At 35.0% G+C, this 27,978-nt stretch overlaps 1 long non-coding RNA gene across 4 annotated transcripts in view; it reads right to left on the bottom strand.

The window, feature by feature from the left end:
• The window catches only part of LOC310896439, a 152,894-nt gene that overhangs the window by 104,816 nt on the left and 20,100 nt on the right, over nucleotides 1–27,978 (bottom strand). For all 4 annotated transcript variants that reach the window (XR_014581486.1, XR_014581487.1, XR_014581488.1 and 1 more), the window contains one exon: nucleotides 5,077–5,254. This is a non-coding gene — a long non-coding RNA (uncharacterized lncRNA). The remainder of the gene's footprint in view (nucleotides 1–5,076; nucleotides 5,255–27,978) is intronic.

Here is a 27,978-nt window from a genome sequence, read left to right as displayed (position 1 = left end):
CCTGCTCTGCTCTGGGCTGAGCAAACCAAGGGACCTCAGCTGCTCCTCATACATCTTCTCCTTCTGACCCTTCACCATCTTCATTGCCCTCCTTTGGCTGCTCTCAAATAGTTTTCTATCTTTCTTACGTTGTGGCACCCAAAACTGCACACAGAATGATGGTGATGTATGGTGATGTGAGTTAATACTTACCTTTGGATAGGATCTATTAAGGCAGTGTCCTGCCCAGCAAGAGGCATTTCCTTAGTTTCCTTAGATTTTATGTACTTCCGCTATTAAAGTTACAACAGTATTGAAGGGACTTATCATAAGATCAGAAACTGATATCCAAAGCACCTTAGTAAAGAAAATACAGACCACAGAAAACAGAAATTATCATGAAATTACTAAAAAGTGCTTTGTATTGAAAAAGGAAGGAAAAAAACAAGAGATCAAAAGAGAAAAAAAAAGAATGAAAGAAAAAGGGTGAGAGAAAGAAGGGAGGAGAGAGAGAAATTAAGAGAAAAAGAGAAAGAGAAAGAATATGAAACTAACCTTACTCACAGTCAAAATGTCATTCAGCGATCTTGTTTTCATTCTTAGAGTACCTATATTAAACCCATTTTTATTAAAAGTGGGGTTTGCTGCCCAGCCTGACTTCACCTTTTAAATATATATATATATACAGACACACAATCAATTTTTCAGTCCTGATCAGAATACAGAATAATTCATTTCAAATCCTCATTTCTTTCTTTCTTTCTTTCTTTTTTTTTTTTAATGCAAGGCTTGGTTAGAATTTCTATACAAATTTAAGAATATCAAGACCTTGAACTTCACTGCAGGTGTTTCCAAACTGGTTGCATTGGAAAAAAAAGAAAAAAGAAAAAAAAAAAAAAAGAGAGAAAGAATCTTAGATATAACTTGCAAATATCATGTACCTTTTATATATTTTTTTTGGAGTTTTGCTGCTGAAGAATAAATACCCAATATAGCTAGGAAACATTGCTGTAAATTAAATTTGCAACATACCTGTATTTATACACTTGGATAAATACCTATTGGGTGTGTGTAACCAAGCACACTGTCTTATATGCATTATACTTACAAAGATAATGTATTTGAAGAGTATTTATCAAAGTTTTCAAAACTGATCCAGAAATTAAACAGATTTTTTTCAGTAATTAATGCAACAGTAATATAATTGTTGGTAAACTTCAGTGCCTCCACTATCCAGCTTTCCTAGCTTCACTTTGAGATTCAGATACACTATAATCCAAATCTCTTACAAATCCAGATTAAACAAACACACACACACAGAGAAAAACTTGTTTTCCTTTTTTCTGACTTCTGTAAAATCACTGAAACTTGGTGCTCTTTTTAAAGTCTCAGCTAAGGGAGTTGTCGATTAAAACTATTTTTACAAAAGCCTTGCTTCTTTAAATGAACAGAGTGTAAACTGATTTTAGGTGTAGCTTCCCTGGTGTTTCCTCATGTTTTTGTATCTTCTACAAGGGGCAAAATGTGCAACAGAATACAGAAACCCCACTTTGGAAAAATGGATGACAGATCAAATATATGATTTTTCTCGCTGCTTCCTGTGAGTGTCTCACATAGTTTAAATACTACTGATATTTGCTACTTGGGTACATTTACACAGAATCATTCTTCTAAGCTCCCTTGAAAGTCAATGGGAGGTTTTTGGTTGACTTCACTGAGGTAAGGATGAGGCATTATACAGCCAAAAAGTGTTCTTAGTGACTCACGTTTGGTGTGCACATACTCCCTTTTCAAATTTTACTCTTTTACCAACTCCTTCCTTCTGAGGCTAAAGAAATGCTATGAAGTCTGTATCTTCTCCACAACCTCTGTCTTAAAGAGTGAGGAAGGAAACAAGAGAATGAAACTGGTGCTTGGCACTGTATCCTCTATTTCTGCCACCTAGCAGTACCATAGAAATCTTTTTTGCTACATAGAAACAAGACTCATCTAGCCTACATTACAAAAGTGATAAAAATAAGGGAATTAAACTGACTTAAAATACAACTGTGTGAGAGAATCCTAACATACATTTGACTCCAATGTATACCTCTGATATATACATATATTTAGTATCTTCTGTCTTCTCTAACCTTTGTTGAATGCAATTCTAACACCTTGACATGCAAAACAGAACCAAAGTAAGCAATTCTTCACAAAATATTTTAGTCAGGTTAGAGCTGATGAGACTCTGCTACATTGTGGAGGGTATCTGCACAGTATCTAATGAGTGTTTTAATTACAGGGACTTTATCAGTGGTTTTAAATTTAAGAGAAATTTTGACAATACTTTAAGCTTATAAAGATCTTTTCACATCGCTTTTTATATTTGTAAGTTATCTAATGCAGAATGTGAAATAAAATAGTATGGCAATCGATGTCAAGAGTTTAATATTTTGGATTTTACTCACAGTCTATCATTCAAGAGTTACACTTTGAAGAAGTGCATTCCAGTGTGGTACCTCCTCGGTAGCCTTTTCCATAGCTACAATTTTTCTACTGTGCTGCCAAGCATCTGCATATTAATAAGTAACGGCATTTAATGAGAAGAAGCACTCCAAAGTAACACACTTAACTCACTGTCTTTATTCACTGTATCATAGTAAAAACGTACATTTATGCCAAAGGGAAGTTATGCCTTTAAACTGCAACTATAAATTGCAACTAACATGCTGAAGCAAGGATGTCACAGTTACACATAATTACCATTTCTACAGGAGCCTGTTTCCTGTGGTGACAGTAACATATTTAAAAGATACCATTTTCAGCCTTTGATGTCACTTTTCTCATACAAAACTGTGGTTTTTTTTCCCCACTAAGAACCCCATTCACCAGCCCAGTCTTATCCAGTAAAGCACTTAAGCATATGCTTAGATCCCATTTATTTCAAAAGAACTTAGGCCCATGATTATGATTTTTTTTTCTGAAAAGGGATTGAACTTAAGTATATGTTTCAAATGCTTTGTCATATTGAAACCTAAAACAGGAGCATAAGTCCTAACTGCAGTACTACTCATGCTCCCTACTACCCAGGAATTTCAGCAACAATAAGTTTTATCAAGTTTTACAGGTTTATTTTTCCAAATAATGTTTTAGTATCGTCTTATCATGTAGCACATGCTGTAAGCTTATTACAAGCCAACAAAAAGTTTGAAAAAATATTAAGCTTAATCATATTTGAATCTTTAATACTGTACCAGTGCTCCTCATGGCTTAAAGACCATAAGCTTTAAATACCACAGAAGCTTTTTTTTTTCCTCATATTTAAAATGAGAATGCTAAGAAAGGTATCTGCTGCTTACACAACAGGTTGTAAACCAGAAATTCACAGAGAAGCCAGGGGAAAAACTGTTCCTATATCTAATGCATTTCTCTTTCCATCCTTTGCTTTTTCTTATATACTGTAATAAAAAAGGTGTTTTCCTGGATGAATACTACAGGACAAAGAATACAGTTTGATTGGCTCCCTTATGCTACCAATTTTATTTCCAGCAACCTAGCCATAAACAGTGCCCAGATTGCACAGCAAGGGAAACCATCACTTATTCCCCTTGTAATAAATACCTCCACATTTCTCAAAAACTGGGGAAATTCTTCCTAAGCAACCCAATCATGGAAGTCACCCTTTATATAAATACTTACTGTCCAATGCCTCATTGTTTATTTGTTGTAGTGTTGGGTGTTTGGTTGTTTTTCAATTAGCATGATTATTATAGCAGCTTGTGATGGTTTTAATATTTATATGCTAAGGGTGTCACACGAGGAAGGCTGTCATCATTATTCTTCCAACAGAAAACTGGGTGCAGTTTTCCTCAGAGCCCTTCAGTGATTCTTTCTCATGAATAGGGTAGACCATAATGGCTGTTGAGGAACATACAATGTGTTGCCTCTTCTTCATAAGCTCTTTATATTTTCTCTCTCAGGATAATTTGTTACAGCTAGAGCACGGAACTGAAAATTCAGAAATGTATTTTCCATTTCTCACTGGGCCACAGACTTCCTATGTGGATCTTGAACAAATTGTTTTACTTATTCTACTTCTGCCTTTCACATCTGAAACGCAAAGATAAAAGCAACAGGAGCACTTCAAGACTTACTTCATTAAAATTGGCAAAGAACTTACAGGTCAATGAATGGAAGCTGCTGTAGATTAACATATTAAAAGTTTTCGTATTTTATTGGTGACCTATTTTAATTGATGTAAGATGCTTCCAAAATAGAAGCAACAGAAAAATTTAACACTATGTCATTGGTATAGATGTCCAGTTTTATAGACCAGTAACTGTAACTGAAAGATACGAACAGGTTTCCTCTATTTGGAGTGTATACCCAAGTACTAACATACACTTCGGGAATAACCTTCTTCAGATGGAAGGTTAAAATGAAGCTAAATGCAATATAAACACTAATACACACACATTACATATAGAAAATATGTGCGTGGAGGTACTAGTTGAAAGAAAGAAAAGCATTTCCTTGATTGTGTTACAAGGACATAATTCTTCAAGCTCAAAGATAAATGTTGTAGAAATGCTCTGAAAATAAATGCTTGTAATTAACTAATATAAGATTTTATATAAGATCCTTTGTTTAAAACATGTCTTCATGTTAATGTACTGTGGTTAAAATAAAATAAAATAGGTAGCATAGGAAGAAAAGACGTATTTGTATTTTTAAAAATAATAAAATCTGCTTTATTCCAATGGCATTTTTCCTCATTTTTTTTCCTTTTAAAAATAGAAATTCCATTTTCCTGTCTGAATTCAAAATGATTGACTGGAGCACAATATTAAGTAATAAATAAAACAGTCCCAGTGCCTGAAAGACTCCTGAATAAAGAGAAAATTATTTTTGGATTTTCCTTCTGATCAGATATGAAATATTCTGAAACGCCACCTCTATAATTTGATAAAAAGCTTGATATCCCCAAATGAAAATAGGATTCAGCACTTTCATTTTTCTGTCTCTAAAGGAACCTCTAGGTAAACTGATTTTAAAAAAATGAAAATCTCAAGCATAAAGGTGGGAGTAATGAAGCAAGTTTAAATATGCGCTGACCTTTGAAATGAACTGCATTCCATGTTGTTTGGCCAAGAAGCTGGCTGTGTTGCTGTCTCCATCAATTTCCACAGCATGAAAGATGTGGGTTTTGGAGCTGCCCTGCTCTCTGGTGGATGTTGATAGGCATCGCTGCAAATACACCAGTGCTGATAGTAACAGCCATATGTTCATTGCTCTGAAATATTAAAAAGAAATCCACAAGGGATAAAAGTGTAAGCATCTTCTTTTGTTGTTGCTGTTCACCATAAGAATTTACCCAGAGGTGGCTGTATTTTATTTTCCCCTTCTTTGCTTAAAAAATAAAATCCTACAATGTTTTATTTAGTAGCAATATTAAAATGAAAAGAAGAAAGCAAAAAGAATTGTATTATTTTTGGAAGCTAAGAGTATTATGCTGTTTGACAGCATCTAAAAGCAAAGTAATATTATGTGATATCATTTTATTCACAAATTCACACACAAATTCAGAAACTAAAATGTACCCTATTATGCACTTTTAGCTATATAATTATCTCATTTGTCCTCTCTGGTTTTATTATCTAAGTTTCACTAGTTTTATTCATTAGTGATTTGCTAATCTGAAGCTGTTCACTAGACCTGAAGGTCAAATGGCATTCTTTTAAAAATTTCAGTATTTGATATCAAAATGGAAGATTACTACTTGAGTAGTTTTAATAACAACCTAAACAATCTAAATATTTGTACCTGTTCTTAATATTTCCTTTTTTATTATATATCAGTAATATATCCTATTAGATATCAGTGTAAAAGAGAATCTTATGATCTAATCATATATTGCCTAATGAATGATAGAAAGATGGCAAGGTCAAGATTATACATTTGAGAAGTACTGCAGGTATCTTAATTAAGCAATATTCATACCTGGCTGAAAATTTATTCTGTACATGCTAACATTTAGGCACTAGATCCTGGCCTTAAAAATATGACGGTAGCAAGTAACAAAATCATCCTAAGTGACATCCTGATGTTTCAACTGAGATGAAACAAGGGTAACATTTAAGCAGATGTGCTATTAGTTGAAAACAGTGGTAGAACTCCAACTAACTTTTCTGGCTATATTCCCACTCTTTTATGTATGTGTAAAGATCTGCACGCTACCAGAATTAAAGTATTAACATTAAAATGGATGAGATAATACAGTTTTGCATGTTATAGGTGGTCATGTTCATTTACATGCTTGCAATGTTTGCAGTAATTATTATTCAAATAGTCTTTTAAAATAGCAGTTAGAAATTATCAGGGGGACCATACAAATACGTAGAAATAAGCCATTGTATCAGTGCAAACTTTGAAGATATACATCTGTCATTACTAAGCCATATCTTCCAATTGCATCTTTCCTGGAAAATCCAGAACTAAGACAAAGCACCCAGTGACTGAATTCACCCCAACACAGACACAGACACACAAACACACACACACACTTGTAGCTTTTTTTAATAGTCAGTGCAAATTAAGGTGCAACAGAAAAAAAGTCTATCTCATATCTTACAGCCTGCAATAATATAAACCTATGATCTTTAATAAACACTGCCAGGCCGAAAAAAATATATAGTTAACATATCTGCAGTTAAAGATATAAATCAGATCTTGACTGAGATACCAGCTAGATACTTTTGAAAAAGCCTAGTAAAGTGTATCATGTGGAATCCTTACTAACTATGTTTGAGCATTTCTGGATTCAGATTGCTACCTGAAGCATAGACAGAGCCTCACAGAGTTGAGGGATTTTTAATCCAGACATATGTAGCCTAAATTTCTAAAGTTCCTATTCAATCTTAGCTACATATATAGTAGGGACACCACTTGTCTGCCTATTGGTGTTTTTTGGAACACTGAGCATTGAGGTAGTGGAAATTGTGATTTCTTTCTTTTGTCTAACTAAGCAATCAGATTACAGCCCTATAAAATGATGCTTAATAATCAACGGAAGGGAAAACATGAAGATTATGGAAGACTAAGTTTCAGCTTCTGCAAGTAAGGAGATGAAAATTTCACCAAGTATTGTCCAGGACAATGCATGAGGTTGAATATTTCTTGTCTTGCTGTTTCTTCTGCTAATGCAGTTCTACTTTGTATGGACTATATACTTATCTGGTGATCGAGTCAAAAAAAGGAAATTACATTACAGTTCAGTCTATTCTAAACATTATTCAGAATGTATATCAACCAAGGTCTTCTAATAACAATTCTAATACAGGCTAGAGGTACGTCAACCTCTTTTTGTCTAGTTCTTGGAACTATTTCACTTGGCAAACCGTCCGGGTGGACAGAGCAGTCCTTTTGTCACCATCTTTAAGAATAAACACTGGAAGAAATTCTCCAGTCAGGCACAGACAGCTTAGGGCAATGTAGTCAGTCCATGTTTACTGTAAACTGAAGTCTAGGGGGTGTACAGAGAAATTGGGACTGCAGAGAGAAGTAGAAAAAAAAATGGCATTGATAATGCAGCCCACTCTGTACAATTTGTGCAGAATAAAATATTTCCAGAACTAGCAATCAATATTACTTTACCTAGAATGCCCTGGATCGTAAGAGCATTACTTTAGGAAAAGAAAAAATAGCGGTTTAACCCCCAACAGACGGAGGTAAAGACAGATAGTTTTCAGTAAGAAACTGACTCCACTGTGGTTTTGATAAAAATGTTTTAGAGATACTCCTTTCCTCTGTTAATTCCTTGGCATTCACTTTACTACTTTTCAAACCAAACTTTTTTCTAGTAATGACGTAGAGATTTTCAGAACTTACTCATTTTTTTAAGCTGACAGGATTAGTGAATTTGTCCTGACCTGACTGGAGCCACTCTGCAGATGAATTTTTTGACTACCAATCAATATTAAAAAAATAAAAAAAAATAAATAAAATTACAGAAAACAAAGTATATACAGACAACACAATGCAAACATGTCTGAGAAGCATTTCTTACGTACTAGTGGCTTATGCTAACAATTACTAAAAGAGGAAAACAAAATGCTGGGTGATTAAATGAGAAAAAATATAAAAAGCAATAATCATTGAAAGCTTCTGCTATTTATATATACATTAGGAAGCTTCAGCCACAAATATAAAATTAGCCATATGTGACATCAAGACGATACTTAGAAAAACACTTGATTGACAATCTGGAGAGAAAAAAAATGCACACACACAATTAGTATAATTTTAGAAGTCAAAACATGGACCCTGTTTTTGAAAACAGATGGTAATCCTGCAAATATATATTTTCACAGAAGAATTCTACTTTTAATAATTTTCCCTTCTGCAAAAATACCAATTGACAGGATTCTTGCTCCCAAGAAATTACAAATACATCCTAGAAAGTGGAATCAGTAAACACACTCTAACACATCTTCAAAAGTGAAGTCAACACTTTAAAGAATATTTTATAGGTACAAGTACTAACTGGATACCTTCACACTAATGAGGTTGGAGGAAACCAAAGCAGGTGTAATACATCACTATTAAAAAAATTCAGACACATGGTGAGTAAAAGAGACCTAATTTTAAGAATGAAACTAGGAATTGAAGTGGTGAGGTAATCATTTTTAAAAACAGATTTTGCAGGCAAGACAAAAGTGAGAATTTTTAATGAGGTTCTGTGAGCTAGACAGTAAAGCAACATCAGTAAAAATGCACCAAGTAATTTAGGCAAACACACTATTAACATGCATTCACATTTTAAATGATAGTTTTAAACCGTTTTGTTGAACTGAAAACCCTGAGGAGGACTTCCATACTGTCCTCTCCTGAAATGTCACAGTTGATGCAGTCTTCCATATTTCAGATTAAAAGTGTTTGGAACACTATTTCATTCACCACGTGAAGAAAATACATCAATGGATGGCATTTAATATATTGAAATAGCAAAGCAGAAATAATAGTGTGGAGATGGGGTGTCTATGACTTAATGTTTTTGTTTCTTTGTGATATACAGAATGGCAGCAAAGGAAAGGAATCAACTTGTTATGGAAGCAAAGCATAATTTAAAACTTTTTTTTTTTTTAATTTTAGAGCACAAGTTAAAAACATGACTCATATTGGATAGTTTTACCCCAATTACCCTGAAAACAAAGTGTATGGGGAAAACATTTTACATATTTTACTTATACATATTTTACCTTTTACATATTTTACCTATACAAAAACTTCAAGCACTACATTAAAACATTTGGATCTCACCCAATGGGGTATGGAAAAGGGACTGAAATTTGGCATGAGATGAACATTTACCCAAACTTGGACAAGATAATAAGGCTCTGAAAACTGCAGTCACAACAAGCTCAGGAGAAGCATTTATGAGTTGAAAGCTCAAAGATTCCACCTGTGCAGAGTAATTCCCAAGACCGATCCTATATTTCACCTATAATGCAGTTTTCCTATGTCCCAATCCATACAAAGAGACTGTCTCACCTATACTGTCTAAGGGAAGTACAAACGGAGGGTAAATGGCACAGAGGAGGATCTGTGCTGTGCTGATGTGTGGTTGTTGGATGGGAGAATAGACTTCACATGACTGCTGCTCAGCATGAGTGAAACTGGACATGAATGTGGAAGGCCTTTGACTGACTGATTAGGATGACTCATTGGGTCCTGAGCTGTCACAAAGTTGGTCGGTTCAAGTAACATGAAGTGCAAGTAGAAAAAGAGTCAGGAGAGACAGTGAGTCTGGAAAGGTTTGGCAGTAGATGAAGAGAGACACCTGAGTGATGTAGGGAGGGAGAGATCAGAGAAGAGGAGAACCAGAAGAAAAACAGATTGTTGAGGAACAGCTGATCGCAGAGAAACAAATATGGCAAGGAATTTCATGTGCAACTGAAATTATCTGGACAAACAGACTCAGGACAAGGATATCAACGCTGAGAGAGCAAAGGAGGAGAAAGACCAAGTGACAACAAGGAAAACTTGACCAGGCTGTAAAGATCAAAACTTCTGTATAACCTTCACATTTGCTCTTCTCCACAGTCTGAAACCAAATCCTGACTTCCAAATCTTGCCATTCCACTGAAATTGGAAAATACAAAGCCAACCAAGTGTATTAGCTCCAGCTACTGAGCAACAGGGTTACTTAAACCCTGGTACTTCAAAGAAACTGTGAGTGTATTACTTCAAATGGATTTAAGGTTTTCTTCTCGGTGTGACAAATACAGTACTATTGTACAACTGAAGTTGCAGTTTTCCAAAATGAAAAACTAAGATTTTTCTATACTACACATTCTCAGTAACAGATTAGGCTTTTTTAAGAATCTATAATACGGACCTATGCTATGGCAGCAGTGTTTCCATTATTAAGTGCTTATCACAACAAAGAGTATTTTGAATAACACCGAATCCTTTCAAGGTCAGCAGCAGATGATCATTGTGTTTTACAATTACTAGTCTTGAGAGTGTTCTGTGTTTTTTATATCAGAGATTTCAATTTAAATTCTAAATATGAATAATAAATCCTACAACAAATTAGTAGCTTCCTGAAATTATTACACAATACACAATTATGTTTCTGAACTGTAGTTTTGCTATGTAGGCACATACACACCAATAAAAAAGATTATATTAATGTTTATAGTCATACAGGAAAAAAAAATGAAAAGGAAGATGTTACTCCAAATTTCTTTGGTGATTGAAGCTAAGCATGTTTTCATCGTATTAGACAGTAAATAACAGTGATTACCACCAGAAATATTTGCAAAAATTTGAAAAAAGAATTAAATGTGAAGCAATAGTAAGTTCTCTTCAGAAGTCTCTGCTGTTTTATAGGAGAACTAGAAAGAAAAGAGACGAAAGGCTGAGAGTTTTTCTTTTAAATAAAGAGAACTGGCTTTCTTCCACAGAGAAAAAAATGATCACCATTAATTGTATAGTGAGACATTATTTAGTTTTTGAGGAAACATGGCAAAGCAGCTGAATTACAAGCACCACTTCTTGAATTAAGAACAGCTCCCATACAGATTTTGTAGCATATGCTGACCAAGTCCAGTTTTGCACCAGTTTATGAAACTTGACAAGATCACAATTAAAGTTGATCTATGCTGCAGGCTACTCAGCTGCTATGTCATAATGCCGAGTCCAGATACCATACCTTCTTTTTTTCTTTCCTTTATTTTACCGAAGTTTTATAACACTAGAAAGAGAGCCAAGATCTGAATTTATGGCATTGTTACTCCCAGATAAAAGTAAGTACCAAACCATGAGGGTGTATTCAGAAGCATCTCTTGTGATGTCTCAGACCTGCAGAGACAGTGTATTCTCTTGATTTTATTTTTATTTTTTTAACTGAGGAATCACTGAAGTGAACAGTACATAACAATACACACTTTACTTCATTGTATTTTCGGCACAATATCTTGAGTTTTGGTTTGTTTGTTTTTTGCTTTTAAAATGTATTGGTACTCACAAATGCTAAAAGGACTATCATAGAAACTAACAACAGTTCAGCATTTTCCAGTTTCTATCAAAACAGTAATAACTACTAAAAATCAAGTAGAGTTCAGTTACAGATATAGCCCAGAGTTTTGCAGACATCAGACGTTTTCAGCAGATATCACTGAGCACCACGAAACTTCAGAAATTAGCAAATTCTGTAGATAGAGTTAAATCTTGAAAACAGGAACATTTATCAAGTGCATTGTATTCCTGTAGTTGTTCTGGTTTTTGTTGGAAAATAGGAAACAAGGATAGTTGCACACTGCTCCTCAACTGGACTGATATCAAAATGCTTTACTAACCACATATACAATAATGTGGGAATACTAAATAGAAAATACTAAATAAAATTAAAAAAAAAACTGTTTATTAAAAGACTAAACTGCTATAAAACTTATGGAACTGAAAAGGAGGAAATACTTGTATCTAATCAGCACATTACTGTGAATTAAGTGGTACTATTCCAGCCATGTATTCTAACAGTATAAATGCAGACAGTTTATAAGAAGAGTTACTTCTAGTTGACTAAATGAAATCTTCTAGTAGACTTAATGAAATACTTGAGGGAAAAAGGACAAGCTTTCAAGCATGCAAGACTTTTCTCCAATCTAACGTGGAATTATCAGTCTTCCAAACTAAATAAAAGTTGAGATACATTGCTCTGATTTTAATTTAATCAAACTTGCCAATTAAAAAATATAATTCATAAATATGGGGTGGAGAAATAATAGAAAGGAAAATAATACATTTGTTTACTCCTACAGGACAGAGAGAGAGAGAACGAGAGAGAGAAGTAATTTACTGTCTGTGCAGCACAGAAAGGTTATCCTGGGGTGGCAAAAAATATAATGTGCCATAAAACCAATGTCTCTGTTGAGTCCATGGATTTTAGTGCCCAGTAGAGTTATGAATTTTAGTTCCAGACTTATCTTTTGAAGGTATTTTGTATGTTCCCCTTGAGCATGAGGGCTGAGAGGTCAGAGACGCAGTGGCTGTTCTGGATTAAAGCAAATGTGACACAGCTATGCAAAGTGGAATTCACAATTCAATAAGACCCTTATAGCTATCCCTACTTCAAGGTTCTGTTTAATTGGCAGGAATGGTCACTCCCAGGAATAAAACTAATGCAAAGCTCCTGCTTAAGCCTTTTTCAACAGTTAGAATAGTGTAAAATAACCTTAAACCAGTCTTTAATGATAGCTGAAAATGTCTGAACTCTATGGTGATTGGAGCATTATAGCAAATGGAAAACCTGTATCTGATATTAATGACTTGTTGCTCTCTACTCTGACAAAAGAGAAAAAGAAGCCAGAAAAAAATCCTTGAGAGAGTCTTTTAGCCAGCATAACTTCAATGAATTCCTTAGCTTGCTCTAAAGCACTTCCAGAATGCATATTAACCTCGAGGTCAGGAAAGAAGACTTGAACTCTTGGTTTAGGAGCACATTTTCCAGGGTATGCAGATGCATAACCACTTAATACATGTTGAAACAATAGTTTGAAAGCTCCAAGATTTCTTTACTTAAGTACCAGACATACTGGTTGCATTCAGAGAGAAGTCCAAGCTTAAGTCTTCAGAGAGATCTTCTGGTATTTTTAGTGAGTAAATTGCTGCTGCCAAGCCATATCTCAGACCTACAATTTTAGAAGTTTAACTACTTAATGGGTGGTTATCTTACATTTAAAATCACCTAAATTTATGCTATCACTCAATGGATGAGTAATAATAGATAAATTAAGTGTTCTAAATTATATAGGCTGTCATGCTCACTTCTGTGTGTGTTTCACAGTTAGTCTGTAACACAGTAGCAAAAATTCATTCAAAAAGGATACAGATATCTGAGGAGGGTACCAAAGGAGAAGGAGAGCTTCTCCTCTTACTACGCTCCTTCAACAAATGAGAACAAGAACAAGATTTTATTTTGTTTTTTTTTTTTAAAAAAGGGTTTCAAGACACTTTTTATAGAAATGTATGTAAAATACATATGAAAGTTTATGTATGTATGAAAAATGAAACAGAATATACAGGCAACATAGTGGAATGGCACATATCAGGATTGGATGACAATGAGAAAACACTTAAATGGTTGTTTCAGGCTTTAACTCTTTTTAGAAAGGGCTAGAATGAAATTTCATTTGAGGCTTAACCATCATATCCAAAACTATATTTTCATGAAGCTCAGCTCAATACCCAGTCTATGATGAACAGTTTAAGCACTTAGAACAAAATAATTTTGCTATTAGACCAACAAAATGCTATCTAGCCCTCTAAATAGTGAGAGCTAATTCAAGCCTCTTTCAAGGTTTTGGCTTAAATGTCAACCAAGGAATGCTTATATTTCTAGAATATCTTTCCCTTACTTTTAAGTCAATAGATTTTTGGTCTTTTCTACGGTAAAAGTCATCTAAGTCAGAGACAGCTTAACTAGTTAGAGTTGCAAATGACTACTCCTTTTTCTTAACTAACTCAGAAATACCTGTTTCATGACAATGACGATGGTAGTACAATACTTGGCAGCCATCAAATGATTTATACCTTTGATTTACATATAGTTGTGCGTACAGTTTTCAGAAAACAGAGGCTGTGTGATATTGCAAAAATTGTCAAACTTTTTTTAATCTGTTGAGAAACCTCTGCAACATACAAAGAGAATCAATTGTCACTTTCAGAACTTTTGAAATTATGTAAACTAGAAAGGAATAATTGGGGGGGGGAGGGGGAGAGGGAAAAAAAGAAACAGAGAAAGAGAGAAAAAGAAGAGAGAGAAAGTAAGTAAGCATCACCATCAATACGAGGAATGTCATCTCACTGCATATTCCATGTGAGTTGTTTTTTTTGACATCTAACTATCAAGGCAATAAATTCACATCCTAAGGCTAATAAAGAAGTAGTTGCTCAAAACCAAAGATATTTAAACATGTCACACTAGGATAATTTGCATCTGGTCTGATCAATAAAAAAAGTTTCCATGTATAGAATAGGTGAAAACACCATTGAGGGGAAAAAAAAAATAGAAGAGGATCATCCTGAAGCTTATGCAGGATTAGGTGATTACAGTATCCTTTGTCTATAATTTAAGAGATTAACTATACTCTATAATAAAAATATAGAATGTGAATATTAAAATGTCGATGTAAAGATAGTTTTTCTGTACAAAATGTGAGGGGAAAAAAGTATCTTAAAAAAGAAACTGCTTCTTTCTTTGGAAACAACTGTGCAACAGAATTAGTGCCTCAGAGTGTTAGGCTGTTAGATACCCTTTATCAAATGGTTTGCCAAGGTCTTCTTTCCCTAAAAGATTTAACATTATTATGAAGACAAGGTCCTGAAATTACCAAAAAGGAACCCTATTTGATATGCAGCTTTCTATCATCTATTTAATTTATTGGAGCTAAATAATCTTTTCTACAAACTTTACTAGCATTAGTACGAAAATTCCAACCAGAAAAGTATCGCTTGCTTGTAAAAATAAAAATAAATAAATAAATAAATAAATAAAACTTTCATTTTCTTTAATTATTTATTACTACACTTCATCCCCCTGAGAAATATTCTATACAATCCCAAAGGATAACAAAATCTGAATTTGCCTAAAAGTGAAGAAGAGCTGGCAGTGTTTCAAAATCACCTTTAGCTCAATACTGATTTCTACAGCCAATTAAACAGTGGAATTGATGGACTCTGAGAATGCCATATGCTGCCCTCTGCTGAAAAGATGATCATTATGACATGAGGTCTTAAGGCTAGAAGGTCTGACAGAAGGGAAAAATAAGTGGAGGATCCTCTGACCTCAGGGACGTGGATAATTCCTTCAGGGAGAAAGGAAGATTAAATGCTCACCTGGGCAAAGAAAAATTTCACAGAACATATGGTGTATATAAAAATTATCTTGACAAGAACATAAGTCAGCAAATTGGTTATTAGAAATGTAACTATCGGGAATTACATTGATTATATTCAGAAATGCCTGTAAAATAGATACCTGTCAAATAGTTTAGACCTAAACTGTAACTTACTTTAAAGATATTACAATATAATGAGGAATGTCTTCCAGAGTAAAAAAATATATATATATTTTATCCTGTCCATACTTCATTCACTGATTGTTGAATATAAATGCAGAGGTATAAATTTCAAATCCACCACGTGAAAGTTAGCAATAATGCTGTTGCTAAATAAATAATGAAATGTTTATTTAACCCTAAATAAAACTCAGGAATACTTTTCGTTTTCACAGACCCTTATATCTTAAAAAAAAAAAAAAAAAAAGAGAGAGAGAGAGAGAGAAAAATACATTTTTCTAGGGCTTACTGTACCATAGCTCAAACAACAGACACAAGAAGTGAATAAGCATTAAAGAAACAGGCAGACTGCATGTCATGTCAAATAAAACTAGCTTTAGGTTTCATGGAGCAACAAACAGAGGATGGTATAATTGAACTTGTCGACTCAACAGTGTAAGTGTGTGGTTTTAACTGAAAGAAAAGATGAGAGAAAGATGCTTAAATATGATTATTTTAGTAATGTTTTATTCAAAGAAGTAAGGGATTCACCCTTCCTTCTAAGGTAATGAATTATCCTTCCATATAGTACCAACAATAACAAAAATAAATAAATTGTATCTCAGAGACAGTACAATCACATTTCCACTTTTATCTTCAAAACAATATGGTTCCCAGAACCACCTGAATAATTTGTAAAATGAAGACTGAAGTACTGATATAGACCATGTTTCACAGCATTTTATAAAAACGGTTGTCCATTTAGCCTAGATATCCCCTGCTAGAATACTTTGATGTTATGAATGTATACATGAATATTATGTTAACTTTTCTTTGGAATATTGCCATCTTGCTAGCATCACACATTCTCCTTGATATGGCACTGGAGGTATAATATACACCAGAAATTCATGACATGCATGTTGCTGTTTTCCTGGGATGGTTGCCATAGAAGAATCAGCACAGTTTGAATTTTGAAGGAAAATAACAGAATATACAATGGTGAAATTTCTGTTTAAATGATACACTTGATGCCTGTTTCCCATAGATTACAGGTATTAATGGTTCTTCAGTATCAGCATCATACTATGTGATTTACCTTCACCCTATCTCAACCCTCATATATCTAACACTGTAGAAAGTGTTAAATTTCTATTAATGCTTTAAAAATAATAAAAAAAAAGTGTAATTTTCAGTTAGGCTTTGATAATTCAGGAATATAGTTTAATTTTCACGTGCACTACTTTAATTTGAGATGATTTTGCTACGTGACCTTCAAGGGAAAAATGCTGATACATTACCAGCAGCCATGTTTGGAATACTGTCATCTTTGATCACCCTTATTTATACAGACTTGGTCAGACAAAATACTAATATATGTAATTAGGAGCTTTTACTTACATTATCAGAGGATGATACTTCTATATTAACCCAGAAAACAAGCTGTTATTGTTAAACAAGTTAATCGTAAAGAACAGTGCATATAAGTGTGAGCTTGATGAGGATGAACATCATCATAAATCATGTAACAGCAGGAACTACATAAAATATTCTGGATATTACTGTGTTACCCATAACTATAAATATCTCAGTAGAGGCATGGAAATGAAAATAGGGGAAAGAAGATGTGTTTAAAGCATTTTTTGTGCCCTATATCCGATGGCTCTTACACAACTTCCAGTATTCACTAGACTGTATGTATTCACTACGACTGATTTCATTTATATACTTTTATACATTTATATATTTCATTTATATCTCAGAAGCTAGGTGAACCAGAGAATAACTAGGGAGCCCCAGTCTGCTTCAGCTCTGCAGAGGTATAGGAAACAGGACCAGTACTTGGTTATTCCAGGAAACTGCATACTAGATGAGCTTTTTTTTTTTTTTTTTTTTTTTATTATTATTAATCAAAGAGCTAGAATGGGATTACCTATACAGGATTTTCTGTAGTTAAAATTATCACAGTTTGGGCACTTATTGAGAAGAGCATTTGCTCAAAATGCATACAAAAATAAATTTTACCAAAGTTCAAGTAACAGCACCTATTGTCATTCATCTTCATTTTTGCATAGATACATGTTATATAGATAATTTACCCTTCCACAGTGAAAATATACAATCATAGAACTAGTGAGTAGTACAAATAAGGGTTGTAAGACAAAAGCAAATGGAAATCTGAAGCCAGATGATGATAATGATGATGATATTTTAATTGAAGGAAAGGTAAATTACAGCCAGGTCAACCAGTTTGCTCTGAAAAGAGGAGGCAAGGAGTGGGCAGCCTGATGAGGCACAGCTAAGTCTGTTATACCCAGAAGTGCCAGGTGGTTGCCTGGCTTCCAGATGCAGGAGGGCAGTGACCAAACAGACCCAGTGCCAGAAAAGAGCCAGTGCCAATGGACTAAGAGACTCTTGGTGGCTCAGAGAAGAGCAGGCAAAAAGTGCCAAAGGTAAATGACTGCAGGTCTGAAGGAAATTAAATACCAGAAGCTCCACAGCAGCATTCTCTGAGATGTTTTCAGTACCAACTACTGGCATGAGCAGAGAGGAAGTCTCCGTGCATGGCTGAAAAAATGACATAAGGAAGAAGGATATATTAAGAACTAGAGACAGAAAGAACCTGTACCACAGAGCTTCTGCTAAAGTCAAAACAGACCTAGGCTAGTTTCACTTCAGAAATTTCAAGGCTAGAGATCTGAAATAGAAAAGCAAAATTCAAACAAAAAAACATTGAAGAACAATCCCAATAAAGAGAGTACAGAAGAACATGAAAGTGAAACAACATACATGTTTCTACATAAGTGTTGGAAGTTATATAAGAAGGAAGAAGAAAATTCAGTGAATACTACCTCCAAAATACGTATGAAAGACCAGCTGTGTTGGTGGAGTTTTATTGCTAAAATCTAAAGAAGTTTTTGAGTCAAATCAGAAAAACAGGTTATGCGAATCAGCAATTGACACAAGGGCTCAAAATGCAAAAGCAAGAAACAATAATGGGAACACTTCTTCTAAGTTCCAGAAGATAACTGGATATCACACTGCTGCATGATCGTAACACTTAAATTTTAGCTCTTATAATTGCATCTACTGGCAAAAGCTGCAAAAGGAGGAGCAATTGGTGCCCTGACCATGAACAGGGGAAACAATGTGGTTCACAATATTACTTTCGAGGATCTGCTTAATGACATCAATCATCATATATTTAGATTCAACCACCTTGCAAAAATAAACAAACAAATAAAATTAAATAATTACTCCAATGCCTGACTTCAAAACAGAAACCTATATAAAAATTAGGTTTATGAAAAAGAAATTAAATGAGACACCAAAAAAGACAGAATGCATGCAGTCATTAAGGAGACTGTTAAAAGGCCTTGTGTTAGACCAAATGCATAGCACTATCAAAAGGAACAAAAAGACGAAGAAAAAGTTACCACACCATAGTCAGGGAGACCACGTAGCAAGTTATCTTTCAAGAAAATAAGTTATATTCAAATGAGTAAAATAAAAAAGATCAAAAATTCTGATAATTTGTGCAAAAATGCAGTAAGGAAGGCCAAAAGTTCAAAGAGCAACTTGCAAAAGGCAGAAAATCTAATAACAAATGCCTTTTCAACTAGATGAGGAGCAGGGAGCCTGACAAAGGGTTTGTGGGGATTAAGTTGCAAAAGGAACACTCAAAGAAGATAGCAAAAAAAATAAAGTTTTAAATCCATAACCACTGTGGAAGAGCTTGAAGAGTTTTGCTTACCAGAATTTTGTTTTGCGTTGAACATTTTAAAGGGTCTATCTCAAACTCAAAGTTTCTGAAAATTTTCAAAGTTCAGGAAGAAGTTCTGAAACAAAATAAGAAAACAAACAAACAAACAAACAAAACTATCAAAGCGGAAAGTGAGAAATTCCCTGCCTAGTACTTAATACTTGCCAAAAGTTTCTAAATGATTCAAGAATAACACAATTAAATGTGTTATAAAACCTCTAACTCAGAACTAACTTCAGTCCTCTGGCCCTACAGGACTGAAAGGTAGCTACCATGACATAGATTTTTGAAAGGGATTTCACAGTAGCCCAGTGGAGAACCAGGCAAGTAAGAACAATGTCCGTGCTAAATAAAGTGCTAGTATTCTAAAAAGAGAGCCAGTGGACAAATGAATAACTCTGATGTACTAGAGAACTCTGTTACAGAAACTTATGTCCTACAGGTTTATTAACTTCTTCTAAAGGAATAAATGTGTGTATATACCAGAGAGTTTTTTTCTGAATTTCCAGTTTGCACTAACTAGGTCGTTTATCAAAGCTGCTTGAAAAAACTAAATTGCCATGCAATTTAATCTAGGGAAATACCTGTATGAATTAATTCTGAGTAACAAGTAGAAGGCAAAGGTAACTCATTACGTTAACCTTGGTTAACAGCTGAAATCCCACCCAGCTGCTCATTCACTCTCCTTCTTCAGGATGATGGGGCGAAATCAGGAAGAAAACCCAGGAATGAGAAAGCTTGTGGGTCAAGATAAAGACAGAGAGATTGCTTACAAATTACTGCTGCAGGCAAAACAGACTTAACTTAATCTAAATCAAAAATGTAATCACTAATTCTGGTATGGAAAACAAAACCAAACATTAAAACCCATTTCATCCCCACTTTTCTAGGCTGAACTTCATGCCTGCACTCCAGACTCCTCTATCTCCCGGAGTGGTGCAAGGGAGGATGGGGCAGGTTATGGTCAGTTCACAGTGGTTTCTTTTGACCACTACTTCCTACTCATACTTTTCCTCTGCTCCCGTGTGAGCTCTCCATGGCTTGCAGTTCCTGTCAGGAAAATCAGCTCGGGTGGGTTCTTCAGGGGCTGCAGGAAACATCCTCCAGTGCCTGGATTATCTCCTTCTGCTCCTCCTTCTCTGACCTTGGTTCCCTTTGTTGTTTCCCACTCTTCTGGTTCCATCCTTCTCCCTCCATCAGATATTTTCTGCCCTATCTTATATGTTCTAAGAGAGGCATCATCAGTTTGGCTGATGGGTTCAACTTTGGCTGGCAGTGGGTCTGTTCTGGAGCCACCTGGAACCAGCTGTGGAGGAATGCATTGTCAGTTTTCACTGTGAAAACTGCAGAGTCCCACTGGGATTGTATATTGTGACCTGTACTGTTTAACAGGTTCATAAATGATCTGAAAAAGGGGTGAAAGATTACAGATTTTTCTCACTTTAATAGTAAAGACAATGGTTGTTTCAAATGTCATGGTGTGACTGCATAAAAAAGAGGCAGATGAAATTCAGCATAGACAAATAACAATTGATAGTCCAAAGGAAAAATAACTCTGGTTTTACCTATACAATGATAGACTTTGAAGTATCCTAACTCAACAGTAAGACTTTGGAGTTATAACAGATCACTCCCTGGAAATATAAGGAACATGGTTATTAGAAGTCTAAAAAAGCAAAGAGAAAAATTGCAAATTATTATGAGGGATACAAAAAAGATAATGCCACAGAATAAATCAATAGCACAGCTCCAGTCTGAATACTGTGTATAATTATGGTGGTCCTTCCTACCTCAGAAAGAATACAGTATGAGTGGAAAAGGTGTGGAAAAGGACAAACAAGGGATGAAAGTCAACACAGTTTCTGTACAAAGAGTGTCCACGGTTCTTTAGCCTGGAAAAATGAAGAGGACATACAGAAACTCATATATTAGAAGCAACATTAAGAACATGAACAGGAAAGTATTTTTTTACTGTCTCTAACAATAAAAAACAGTAGGGAACAATAGAGGAAAATAGCTAACAGATTTGAATCAAACAAAAAGAAGATAATTTGTCAGACATGTCATTCAATTATATCTTTGGCCACAGAATCATGGTTGCTAAAATTAACTTTAAAATTATCAGAAAAATGTATAGGGAAACAAAAATCTACCAAGGGTTATTAAAAATAAAAATCCTTAATAAAAAATCGTGCTAATTCAAGAGATCTCTGAGCTCCAAATCACTTAAGACTTGAAGAGTATGCTGGGGAAGTACCATTCCCAGATCAAAACACGTGCAAGATCAAATATTTACATCTTGAATATGGAGCTAAGATTTGGTTGGTTAAACATAGCTGCAGAGTGACATTTTGGATGCCCAAGGTATCTGAGACCTGAGGCTGACAAACATGACACTGGAGGAAGTCCGAGCCCTTCTGGAGTAGCAGCTAGAGGCTACATTATATGTGGTAGGGCATTTCAAATAGCAGTAGACACCAAAGTCTTTTGATAGATAGGTTAAGGATGTGGAGAATCCTAGGAGTAACTGGGAAAACACTGGTAAAGGGAACAAGAAAATGATTAAGATAGACACTCATCCTCTAAGTATAGTACCTATACTAGATCAAAAAGTTTCTGACACGTAGAGGGTAGGGAAGGAAATGTGCTAAGAGGTCAGAAAAAGATGATACCTGACGTGACTGCGAACAAGACCAGGAACTGGGTCTTTAGAGTAAGAACTGGAGTGGCTACGCTGGAAGCCTGGAACTGTGCACAAAGCTGAAAGGAGATATGACTAAGATGGGGAGCTTGCTTATATGAAGAGACTAGGACCGTGAGTCATGATGAGAAACAGGCCATAATGGGAAGCTACAGGTTTGAGTGAGAGATATAAAATGCTTGGATGACACATGCCAAGGTGAATTGGATGGAACAGGAGATGCCAGGAAAACCAAGACTGGAGCCAGATGGAAAAGTCCATGCCACGTTGATATACTTTCCTTCAAAGCCCGAAATCGAAACCAAGGTTCTCAATGGTTTTAGTCCTCTGCTGTCTGTAATTATCTGTGAAACGCTACTGGAAAGTATGTTCCTCTCTCACATTCATCTGTGCAGTGGATGCAGAAGCAAATGAAACTTTCCCCTCTCATCTCTCAGTTCCAGTTTCTCAGCCTAAAACCAGCTTCCAGAAAAAGTAGTTTACTCAATTACTTTCAATTTCAACCTCCAATTTTCAGAAAGTATTTTCTTTTTCCTCTCTCTCTCTTAAGCCCCAGTCCCAGCAGACTCTTTGTTATCAATCTCAGGCCTACCCAAGAACCAGCAGCTGGGCTGGGGCAAGCAATGGCCTGACTGAAGGGAACCACATTGCAACTCACAACTCCAGTGCCCCACTGCCGTTCTAGCCCAGAACTGCACTAAGAAGGAATTTCATTCTGAGTCTGGAATGTGTTCAGCAGCTCTGCAGGAATGGCACGGTGCCAGCAGCAATGAGACAACAGCATGTCTGGGAGTGATGCACAAGTTCTTGTTAGACGTAGGAGATGCAAAGGGAAGAAGTATATTCACTTGCTGTCTGTTAACATTATGAACTACACGAGGATCAAGCATGATTAGTGATGACAGAGTATTAACAATTAAGTTCTAGGAAGTCACTGCTGACTACATTTACACTGAGCACACAAACCAGTTTTTCAAAGGCTAAAAAATGTTGAAGGATGGGAATGGGGAACAAAGTCATGTTGCAGGTATAGAAGATAGTCCCACATCAAAGCACATGGGCAATAAGGCATTTAAAGTGAAAATAGCTTTTTTTTTTTCTTTTCATTTTCTTTTCTTTTTCTCCATTGCCTGAAATGACTGGGCTTTTTTTTAGTTGTAATTGCAATAACAAGCTAACTGAGGCAGACATCATCAGATAACATTTTGCTTCAAATTCTCAAACTTAAGAAAGTTGTAAACAACTAAAATTAGGCCCTTAACGCTACTGGCTCTATATTCACACTAGTCACATCCTTCTTTGGGAAATATTGTTCCTTTGCAAAAAATGATTTGTTATTGGCACATGATACTGTCTTTTAGAAAGGTAACATTTTTTCCATAACACACACAGTAACTTTATCTTAAGCAAATCATCCCTTTTCTATCTTCACTTCACTGCCTGTCTGTACTATTGGCATAAGCTACAAGGAAAATTCTCAGAGATGGCACACTTGTACTTCAAAAGAAGTTTAAAAGTCATGAAATCATTGTTTAAAAATTATAGCCCTGTTTTTATGTTTTTAAAAATGCTTAAATATTTACTGTTCACCAAGAGTACTGTTCACCAACAAAAATGTCAAAAAAAATAAAAATAAAAATCAAGAAACAGGAAATTCTGTTTTTTAAAAGTGATCAGAAAAACTGGAAAAAAAAAAAAAAGTCATCAGTCCTGTCTCCATGGCTAAGACACTAGGTGAGATGTCCTAGGTCAAAGTGATTATTTGCTCTAGTTAAGACAAGGAATAAGAACATAAAAATATGATATTTGCTGGTAAGTTTCCTAACCTGGAGTTTCAAGATATTCTCCAGTACATGGCTGAATTCAAGGATCTGCTTGGCTTTACATGAAACACTTAGATATTCACACTGTCAGACAGCAAAAACACTCCCTGTCCACCTGGTAAAAGTATTCTCATACCTTTAGGCAGTAGGAAGTGTAAGTTTGTTTGTCCTGAGGCAAAGGAAGAAAAATAAGATCTCCCACAATCAGGCTGAATGCTTTAACCACTGACATCTCACACAGAATGGATATGGCAACACAACCATCATTTACATTGTCAGACCAGTCCTTCCCCTTCTTCCTTATTTTGTCTATTTTCCCCTATGGCTGCTGTTTGGATAAGCTAACACCAAACTGTGATTTATTTAAGTAAACCAAAAGCAGAGAACCAAGACTGCATTTAAGAAAATCAGAAATGTAGCCTTGATTCTCTCTTTTTTGAAAAGAAAACGTCTCCCAGAACTAGTGGCCTAAAAAGGACTTCAGACCAAGGAACAATACAACAGTGCCCTCAGCAAGACTTATTGTAGATCTGATTTAGTGTCATCAGAGGTGACAATAGAGCTGTAAACTGCAAACACCTAAAAGCTTACAATACAAGCTGTCAGGCAAAGAACTCCCTGCAGTTTTAAACCATCTGGATAGCTCCAAACTTATTAATTTCAGTCAAGAAAGAATGTGAATGTGGATGTATAAACAGTGGAATCTCAAGCAGGAACATAGACACTACTTAGTATCAGTTACTTCAGTATTAAAATAATGCAATCAATTTCTGAAACCACAAGGAAAAAAAATACAAAAAAAAAAATACTGATAAGTAGGTAAGTATGCAGAATATGACCATCAAAGCATTCAACAACATGACCTAAAGTGACGGAATCAAGATATTTCACCTCCTTCATATAATATACAACAAGATTATAGTTTATAAATTTATACATAGGAAGATAAATCTCATTTCAGTCTCAAAGACAGAGGCATAACAAGAGCTGGGGGCTAGAAACTGAGGACAGGAAAACTTAGAATTAACAGCATAAATAACTATAAGGAGTACCTTATTGAAAGATACTCCCATCCTTGAAGTATGCTTTTTAAAATGCAACGTAGAGTTTTGTTTTATCTTTAGAAAGATATGATCTAGTTCAAATGAGAAGAAACTGAAGACAGCCATGAGGTTTCTGTTGTACAGTATGCTAGGCTAGATGATCACAGTACTCCCTTCTGGCTTCTAATCCATGAAACTATGTACATTTCCATTTCAAATAAACTGCATCTTTCAATGAGCATTTTTTAATGAAACAGCTTTCCAGTGAGCTGTAGTTATGCCTTGAAGGCATAGCACTGTTTTGGGGGAGGCTTGTGAAAAACTTCTGGATAGCACGATGTGGTGTTACTCTTTGAATAGGGATAGCATTCAGTCCTTTTTGAGCCAAAGCTGGGAACAAGTACAGTATATGGTAGGATCTGCTTTGTTTGAAATTAATTTTAAAATGAACCTTTTGCACGAACACCCTGAATCAGTTTATGCATTCAGTTCCATTTCATGAATTTGACAATGACTTAGCACAACCTAATTTTAACTGGTTTACCAGATACTCTCCCTTAAATCCCTACAGAAAAGGCAGTCTAATTTTAGCACCGGACCATGCTTAAAACAGGACTTCTGAATTGGTTTCCTTGAAAAGGAATTTTCTTTTTGTGCATCAAGCTACTTGGAGACCTGAACCAGCATCAGACAAATGGATACCATTGGGCAATTTGCATAAAATATTTCTTATTGCACCAAGATAAATTGCTAGGGTAGACACAGCCTTCAAAAAATAAAAAAGTGCTTATGACAATCTAACCAGTCCTTTATTATCCATCTGTGTCAAACCATCAACACATAGTATTAAAACGAAAACAAAGTATTTTTTAATATCCACCTCACTGTAAGATTTTGAAGTTTTGAAGTCACTGATTTTGACAGCAGTAAATTCAATCTAATGCGTTTTCATTATGGAGCACAGAATGTTACTTATTCATATCTATTTCATTTTCTTACAGTAGCTTCCATTTCATTAATATCCTCCTGTGATTTTTATTATCTCATTTCAGATGTGTAAGCAGTCAGTAAAGACAAAAAAACAAAAAAAAAACAAAAAAAAAAACACAAAACAAACAAACAACAAAAAAAAAGAAGAGAATTCTGACTGCTGACATAGAAGTAAACTGTAGATCCTTTACATGAAACTAAATTCTCTGCAGGTAATACAATAAAATGGACAGACCTTCAAGTTCAATGACATAATATCAGCTTAAATGCAGTTTCTGAATGAATATACTGTATAAAGACTTAAAAGACAAGCATATCTTAAAGGTAGAGAGGATAATCACAGTAGTATACTACCTTTTGAAAAGATCTCATTATTTTTTGATTTAATCTCTGTCTTCAATTTGTATGTGTGTGTGCTATAATCACATTTAACCTTGAGAAAATCCTGCATCTGGTACGTTTGCAGCAGGGAGTCCTTATACTAGTAAATATGAGAACTAGATCTGACTTTATACTTGCTGTGATGCCAGCAATAGCTCATACAATTATTTGCCTGTTTTTAGCTTAGTGTTTGTGAATAACTTCTTATATCAGCAATCAGTTGTTACCTTTTTGTTAATATTTTTCATCGGTAGAGGTCACTGCGATGGAAAGGGCAAATCATGTAGAAAATATACGTAGTCATGAATAAAGAGTTCGAAAATAATGCTATTTCTTTTTCATTGTTTCATCCATAATGTTGCCTTTCACAGTCTGACCTCATATGTGTAACAATACCTGATGAGAGCATAAGAATAGCAACAACCACATGTTTCTCCATAATTGCTGTTTGTCAGTCATTTCTTCAGCATTAACAGCATTCCTGACAACTCAAGGTCAACTACTTCTTATGCTGAGGGACAAAGTCCTTCTTATCAAAAGCAATGGGCAAGCCAATAAAATCCATTGCCAACTTCCAGATGAGTGCTTGATTCTGGCTCAATATTGTGCCCATGACTAAAGAAAGCTAAGCCACTGAGAATATTCTGGCATTACAAACTGGCAGTCAAAGCAACTGAAAATATCACTGTTAGTACTTCCTCTTTTGTATGTCCAGTCTAGTGCCCTAGATGACTTTCCTGATAAACCTGACCTTGATAGTGTTCTAGAAGGTGCCTATAAGAAGACAGTGCTCTACCAATTTCTAGAGTGTATGAAAATGTATAAAATTTCGTTAATTATACCACCAATTTTCTTCCTGTAGTCTTATCAAATTCACCACTGAAACTGATAGCAAATATTAAGTTAAAAATAGATTAAATGAAGTGATGTTACAGATTTGGTGTAAGATCCTTAGCAGGCACACAGGAATTGAAGAATTTGGGTAGGTATTGCCTTAGTAGAGGTGAATGTGAAACAAACAGAATCAGAAGGAAACCAACTTAGAGAGAGAGTACTGCAAAGGAAGCAGACGGAATTCACCTACCATGAAGACAGCAATAATATCTTAGGGATGGCAATAGGATTTATTGTTTGCTGCTTTCGCTCAGTGCTAGATAATACTGTAAGAAAGAAAATATTCTACAGCTTGATTTCTCTTATATTACTGACAATGCCATTTTACTTGTTCTTCATAAGTAAATATGTTTGAACAGAAAATAACTTGTTCTCAATTACTTTTATAGGGCAAATTAAAGCAAATCCACGAGGTTGCTATCAGCTCAGATTAGAAAGACATAGAAGTAGAATGTAGCTTTGTTCAAAGGCAGAAATACCATTAAAACAACAACAACAACATCTCAGATTGGTTTTCAAGAGAAAAATGATTTCAGACTTGATATATTCTGAGCTACTCATCCTTTCTGTTGAGGTAGTAAAGGACAGGATTAATGTATTCCGATTTTTTAAAGAAGATTTTTAAAGAAAGATTCAGAAGGGTCTAATGCCATGCAGCAATTGGCAAGAACATCAATTGACCTTATGCACCAATTGTTTCATCTCCTTTGGCACCAAAATTGTTTTTCCTCAGATTCACAATATGACCCTTGTCCCATTGCCAAAGCAGTCCTTGACATTAAGAAAAGAAATTCTGGTGGCAGCAGATTTTAGGGCATCAGAAATGGCAGATCCAACATCATCAGTCTTATGAGAGTAGATT

The sequence above is a fragment of the Anser anser genome (genome assembly GCF_964211835.1).
Source record: "Anser anser genome assembly, chromosome: 3".
Lineage (NCBI taxonomy): Eukaryota > Metazoa > Chordata > Aves > Anseriformes > Anatidae > Anser > Anser anser.
Note: the sequence above shows the minus strand (reverse complement) of the source record. Positions and strands in the feature narration are given on the sequence as shown.